The 7,535-nt window shown below is 51.4% G+C and overlaps 1 long non-coding RNA gene across 1 annotated transcript; it reads right to left on the minus strand.

Annotated features, from left to right (window-relative positions):
- Positions 1-1,804: 1,804 nt before the first annotated feature.
- Positions 1,805-6,544, minus strand: LOC148183119 (uncharacterized). The gene is made up of 5 exons (XR_015773797.1): positions 5,776-6,544; positions 4,378-4,492; positions 3,392-3,561; positions 3,024-3,276; positions 1,805-2,276 (listed from the first exon to the last, which is right to left on the minus strand). It is a non-coding gene; the product is annotated as an uncharacterized LOC148183119 (long non-coding RNA).
- Positions 6,545-7,535: the final 991 nt, after the last annotated feature.

Raw genomic sequence — 7,535 nt, forward strand, 5'->3', positions numbered from 1 at the left:
CATCAGGCTCTGTGCAGCTCCAGGCTGCAAACCAGGGGCTCCCTGCCTGCTCTGGAAGCCTGGGGGGAAGTTTCTGGAGAGCTGGGATGATATTTAGAGAATTTCTCACTCTGCACCCACCTGAGAGGAGGTTGGAGCCAGGTGGGGATGGTCTCTCCTGTCAAGGAACAAGGAGAGGACAAGAGGAGATGCTGGAGCTGGGAAGGCCAGGATGTGTTTTCTTGTTCCCTGGGATGATTTTGGGAGCCAACGCTGCTCTTCTCACTGAAAACCTTTAGGATTTGGATCTGGTTTGGAGCTGTGCTGATGTGAGGGGCAGGGCTCCCCTCTCCCCTCTGGGTTTATTTTAGGGATTCTGCTCCCAACCAATTTAAAATCAATATTGGACAGATCCAGTGGGTGACATCTCAGGGGTTTTGTGCTCAGCCATTGCCAGCCCCAGGTCGAACTCCTCTCTCCTCTCTGGCACCTCTGGCCTGGCTGTGGAGAGGGGAGACGAGCAAGAACCTGCCTTGAGTTTCCATCCCAGCCACCCCCTGCCTCATCCCAGAGGGATCAATCACATCCTCGGAGCTCTGCTGGCCACAGTCCTTCACCCCTGGGTGTCCCAGTGCTGTCCCCAGCCTGCCCTGTCCCAAAGGACACCACCACACACACGGGGTGTCCCACCAAAACCTTTGGCTTGGATATATTTTGTGGGATGGTGTGAACAGTTCCAGGAGTTGGGATTTTCTTGGTCTGATACTTGCAAGGTTTTATTTTTAATCTGTGTGAAAATAAAGTCCATGTTCAAAGTTGAGTTGAGAAGGATGTGAAGGGCATTCCATAATCCCATGGAGGTTCCAACAGGACACATCTATACCCCTGTGGCAGATAATAATACACTAATTATTACCAATACTAATAAATATATTATTTATTCGAAGAAATAATCCTAGTTTTATGTTGCAATAGGTGATTACACTACTGGATCCTAAAAGAAAATACTGTAAATAGAACTTAATAAATCCCAACAGCAGAATTTATTGATGAGTGTATTAATAGCTAACACCAATGCTGTAGATGCCAATGCTTACAGGAGATGATAATAAACACTAATAAAATAAAATAATAAAATAATAATAAAATAAATTAATAATCAATTAAATAAATATTGATATTAATAAAGCTAAGAACCAGTCCCTGTCTCTGTGCTGAGAGGACAAAGGATGGGTGACACCACTGGGTGACCCTGGGGCCTTGGGCTCCCCTGGGCTGGGCTGGCAGTGTTTGAGTCATTTCACAGAAGTGTCCCTTCCTCTTTGGGCACAGCTCACAAGAATTAACCCCTGTGTCCCCAGCTGACCCTGCATGCAGTGGATGGAGACACAAATCACCTCAAGCAACCTTCAGATCAATTAATAAAGACTCCAATGACCTCAAGTAAACCTGAACAAGGTCTCAGTTGACCTCAAAGGACCCCTGTGACCTCAAGTAACCCCAAACAGGGTCTCAAATGACCTCAAATGACCCCTGTGACCTCAAGTAACCCCAAACAGGGTCTCAAATGACCTCAAATGACCCCTGTGACCTCAAGTAACCCCAAACAGGGTCTCAAATGACCTCAAGTAACCCCAAACAGGGGCTGAAATGACCTCAAGTAACCCCTGAATCAATTTTTAAAGACTCAAATGACCTCAAGTAACCCCTGTGACCTCAAATGACCCCTGTGACCTCAAGTAACCTCGATCAGGGCCTCAAATGACCTCAAATTACCCCTGTGACCTCAAGTAACCCCAAACAGGGGCTGAAATGACCTCAAGTAACCCCTGGATCAATTTTAAGATACTCCAATGACCTCAAGTAACCCCTGTGACCTCAGAAAAATATAATGAAGAGTTCAGTGTATAAAATCTCATTCCAATGCTGCTGCTGGGGGAGGTGTGATAATAATTCTGACATTAATTCCCTTTCTAAGCTGCCAAAGGGAAGCCAGGTCCCTCCTTTCCCCACTTTGTGGAGAATTCCAAACCAGTTCTTCCACGATAAAAGATGTCTTTTTACTTGATAGGATAAACCAATGTTTTATTATTCAACTTAATGGGGAGTTTCAGGGGATCTTTATTTTCTCTGCACTCCAGCAGATGCATCCCATGGGAAAAAAGCTGCTGAGAATGGAGCTGGCAGCCACTGAGACAGTCCTGGGTGGGATTTGTCCTCAGGTTCTGCACCCCCAGAGCAGGCTCACTCTGCTCTGTGCCATCCCTTTAACAGGCAGTGGCAGCACAAGGAATGATCTAGAAAGAGAAAGAGAATACGTAAGAAAAATAACCTCAGACTCGAATCTCCAGGCTTCAAGGAGTAACACAAACCCTCCTGTTTATGGGAGAAAACTCCATCACCCAGCTTTGAATTTGTACTTTATTTTCATTAGCTTTATTAGGGTTAAAAATATAATTAATAAAATTAAATATTTTAAATAATATTTAAATAATATTTTAAAATAAAATTAATATTTTATTTCTAATTAAAATTAATGTAATTAATTCATCAAATAAATATATTTAAAATATTAATATTTTAATTAATTATTAGTATTCTTTTATTTTCTTTTATTCGTGTTTATTATCATTTTATTAGTGTTTATTATCATCTCCTGTAAGCATTGGCATCTACAGTATTGGTATTAGCTATTAATACACTCATCAATAAATTCTGCTGTTGGGATCTATTAAATTCTATTTACAATATTGCCTTTTAGGATCCAGTAGTATAATCACCTATTGCAACATAAAACTAGGATTATTTCTTCGAATAAATAGTAGATTTATTCATATTGGCAATTAGCAATGTATTATTAGCTGTCTCAGGGGTATAAATGTGTCCTATCCCAGACACCTCTCTATCACCTTCCACCCTTCTGCACTCCACTACAGCTGAAGTGCCTGGGAAACCCCAAAAACCAAATTTTACCAGACTCTCTAAGCAAGTTTAGGGTAAAAAAACACATCCAAACCTTCCCACACGTGTACAGAACAGATTACCTGAAAAAGCTTCATGTCCTTGTACGAGCAGGGATTAATGGGATCGTTTTCCCTGATATTGCTGTGGCTTCTCCAGAACAGAGAATGGATCCAGCTTTGCTGCTCAGGCAGCACCTGAGAGGTTCAGACACGGCCAGGTGACACCCGAGGGGCTGGAGCAGGGCTGGCAGGAGGAAATCCAAGAGCAGGAAGGGTTTGAAGGTAGCAGGCACACAGAAAGTTTCCAGAGCGATGGATTTCTCGCTCTTCAGTTCTGCCAAAACAGACAGAGGGAAAACAAGAGGTGAGGGATGAACACAAAGCCAGTCCTCTGCTGCAGGTGGGGTAGTGACACACACAGGGGGGTGGGGGATAGCTGGGACACCCACCTGAGGGGAGGGGAGGGGGTGTGAGATGTGCAGAGCCAGGCAGGGGCTCTCTCCTGCCTTTATTTATGAAATCTTGCCTTTATTGTGCAGGAAGATGACAGCACCCAGCACAACCTCCACCATGATGGCCACAGTGATCACCCCTTGGCTCTCTGCTGTTGACTTCTGATCTAAACGCAACACAGAGAGAAAGTTTAATTGTTAATTAATTAATGCCTGGCCCACTGTGATCCCATCCATCTTCCCTTGTGTATTAGGAAAGGGCATCTTCTCCCAAAAAATCTTCCCCAGCCACCTATAGGATTCAGATTTCAGTACAGAAATGCTCTTTTGGGGCAGTTTCTGTAGGAACACAGAAATTCTGCCCCATGTGCCATAGGAGGGTGGATAACAGGAATTCCTGCAAGGCACCAGTCATCCCTCTGCTTCCTTGCCCGGTGGGTCTGGGCTGCAAGAAGCTGCCTTGCTGGGGACAAGCAAGCAGCTTTTCACTGCTGGGGACACAGCCTCTGCCTCCCTCCTGGCTTGGCAGGGAGAGGAGCAGTGAGAGAAACACTGCCAAGCTCCCTCCCCGGGCTAGAGGTAAACATCTCAACCTCAGGGGTGTCAGAGACCCCTGGAAACAGAAACCACCCCACAGATTTTAGGAAGGACAGGATGGGATCCCTGCCAGCCCTGCAGAGCAGCTGCCCAGCCGTGCTGCCCTCCTGCCCCAGCACTCACTGCAGACGCTGAGCTCGGGGCTGCTCTCGCCCACGCCTGGCACACAAAGGTCCTGGCACTGTCACCTTGCTGATGGACACAGCCTTGTCCCCACAGCTGGTCCTTGCAGTCAGTGTTGTCCCCCTGGCCGTGATGAGGCTCAGCCTCACCTGCTTGTTGCTGTGTCCACCTGCAGAGCTGGGCTGGGGAGCCCGGCAGGAAGCCCTGGGCTGGCTGCCACCCCATCCCTCCAGCCAGAGCTGCTCTCCCAGGCCAGCACTCACCCTGAACCAGTCGATGTAGGTGTAGGAAGTGTCTTCAGGGATGTAGAAGTGACTGTGCCCCCGATCTCCACTTCCACCACGGCTGGCATGGAGATCTCCAGCTTGCTGGCTGCAGCTGTGGGGCAGAATTTGCTGTTAGGGGCAGGAGGGATGGGGAAGAATGGGCTGAGCATGGCCTGCTCCCATCTGCATCCTCCAGAAGCGGTGGGGCACTGCCAGTGTCCCCTAGACAGTGTCCTAGCCCAGCAGCAGTGACAGCCAGGAGCCACCCACTGCCTTCAGCATGCACAGAGAGCCACTGATCCTGCTCCCTGTGCGGGGACACGGCCTGTCGTGGCCACACCAGCTGTGTCCCAGCACACCGGTGGGAGGCAGCATGTCCCTGACCAGCACAGCACAGCCAGGACTCCCAGGACACCCCACAAGCTCTGACCCTGCTGCCCCAGCAGGAATCCAGCAGTCAAAGCCTATATCCCTGCGGCATTCCCAAGGCTTCCCCTCGCTGCTGCTCTGCTCCCTGCCCAGCTCTGCCCACCCATGGCACCCCTGTGAGCAGAGCTTGCCCATCCCTGCACCCCACCTTCCCTCTCAGCCCAGCCAGCTGCAGTAATGGAGCTGCTGGCCCTGCTCCAGAGAGGATGGGCAAGGTAATGGCTATTGATCCAGGCCATGGAGCAGCTTCCCAAGGGATTGGGAGCAGAGCAGCCCCAGCCGGGCAGAGCAGAGACGAGGCTGGCATCACAGCAAGGATGGAGTGTCACTGCCACCATCCCTGCCAAAGCAAAGGGGGCTCTGCTCACCCTGGGCTGGCACACGGCCCTGCCCAGGGGACAACAGCCTGTCCCCAAGCTACAGAGCCAGTCTGGGGACAAGAGGCTTGGAGGAAGTGACTGCGTCAACACCTCCCTCGATAGCGCCTGCTTGGTAACAGCCATGGCTGAGACCTCAAAGGGCAGCGCCGTGCCCACAAAATGCTCTTTGTTTGCAGTGGGTATGTGGTGGCACAACGCCAAAATGCAGCAGGAGCCCTCCTGCCACAGCAAAGGTCCCAACAGGCAGGATCAGCCACCCCAGAGCTCCCCCACACACAGGTTTTGGCCCTCGCCCATCCCTTCAGCACATCACAGTCGGCACTAAGCAAAGAGGGATGAGCACAGCACAGCACAGCAAGGAAGGTGCTGGAAAAACAGGTGGAAGTCCCAGAGATAAGCACACGCCATCCAGCCTGGCCTCGGATACTTCCAGGGATCCAGGGCTGCCCCACCCTCACAGGGAACAGTTTCTCCCGAATATCCCATCTCACCCTGCCCTCTGACAATTGTGAAGCCGTTCCCCCTTGTCCAAAGTCCCTCCCAGAGCTGGGATTCAGGTCGGTGGGGGGCAGGAAAACCACCTCACCTTGTAACTGCAGCAGAAATCTTCATCATCACTTTGCAAGGCAGCAGCTTTCGCTCTCCCTTCTCATCCCTGTGCCCAGGACATGGAAAAGCTTCTGGAGGTGAAGCCTCCAGCTTTCCCCAGGTGCTGCCGGATCCTCGCTCGGCGTCCAGGAGAGGTGGAGCCCGGATTGATGTCACCTGGTGCCAGGCCCGGCATCCCGCCTGGGTGGTGGCAGCTGTGGCACGGCCAGCCTGCCACCCCTAAAGAGGGACCCCACAACATCTGGCAGAGGCCGTTGTGCCCCCCGGCCGTGCCAGCTGTGCCGGCAGCCGGTTTCGTAGCCCCATCCAGTGTCTGGCAGGCGAACTGCACCGCTGGCTCCCGGGGCGGGCAGCGCTGGGCCCCGCGGGGCTCACGGAGCTTTGGCTCCCGGTGCCGTCAAGGCCGGGACGAGGCTGGAAAAGCCGCCCGGCTGATGTGCTCCAGCTGCTTTCCCGCTGGGAAAAGCACGGGTGGGAACGGGGGGTTCTGGGCAGGGCCGTCACCCCGTGCCTCCCTCGGTACCCGGTGGCGGCGGCGGGTAAATAGCGAAGGTGAGGGTGCCCAAGGCTCTTTGGGGGTTGATGTGGGAAGAGAAGCCCGTCCCAAGGTGGGGAAGCTGTGTCGGGATTCCACGGGAAGGCCCAGAAACGACGAGCAGTACCCAGCTGGCTGCAGAGCTCCCCTCTTTAGATTCTCTGATGTCTAACACATGGGGGCTCTGCCTGGTCTCAGTGCTTTGCAGCTCTCTCTGCTAAATGCTGCTGAGTTTCCTCAGGATTGTGGGAAGCAGACCTGCTGAAATCCCCTTATTCCTCCCTCCAGACATGCAACATCTCCAGATGTTTCCTCTTGCCCTGTGGGACGTGTCCAAGAAAACCCAGGGGACACCTCACTGTCCTTCCCACTGGGATTGAGGCATGTTCGGCTTTTAAGTCTCTAAACACGGAGAGAAGAATCCTACCACTAAAACATTTGATTTCATCCTTCTCTGAATGATTTACAATTAAAATTGGAATATTCCCATGGAGAAACATAACTTTGATTTGTTTTAATTTATTTGTTTTTCCCCTTTGCAGGAGCCTGAACTTCCCAAATCCATTTTCCTGCAGCAGAGGGAAGCTGCTGGGAAGGGCTGTGCTGTAGCTCCTTTAGGAAAGGTCCAAAGGCAAGGCTGAGTCACTGAGACAGAGCTGCAGAGAGGGGCTGGACAGTAATAAAACACATCTGTCCTCTGTGTCCACATCCCAGATGTGAGTCACATCCTCTCCTTCCTCACTCCCAACTCCAGGCCATGTTTGGACAAGGTCACTGCAGCTCCTTGTCCAGCCAGGAGACACGGGGGGTGTCTTGGCTGAGTTGTTTTTACCCCCTGCTGGTTTCCCCAAAGGACTCTGAACATATCTTCCAGCAGTCCTTGGCCTTGGGCTCAGCCAAACTTGCCCCTCTGCAAGCAAAGAGGGATGGGCAGCTCTGTAAACACTGAATAAACTGGAAAATCCCAGAAAATCCGCATGCTTTCTCCCCCTCTGGAGCTGGCTGGGGATGGAGCTCAGGGATGGAGCAGGATGCAGGACTGAGGGGGCCAAACCCAGCAGGCAGTTCCCTTCTCTCCTGGTGCTATTTCTGACAGCGCTGCAGAAGCTTTTTGTAGTTTTTTTCAGCCCTGAGGCTTTTCCATGCATCGTGGCTTCCCAAGGAAGAGGAGGAATGCTGAGCCGGCTGGCTTGGGACCAGCA

This window comes from Pseudopodoces humilis, chromosome 14, assembly GCF_049639895.1.
Source record: "Pseudopodoces humilis isolate 2021_Gansu_Grassland_sample_001 chromosome 14, ASM4963989v1, whole genome shotgun sequence".
Taxonomy (NCBI): domain Eukaryota; kingdom Metazoa; phylum Chordata; class Aves; order Passeriformes; family Paridae; genus Pseudopodoces; species Pseudopodoces humilis.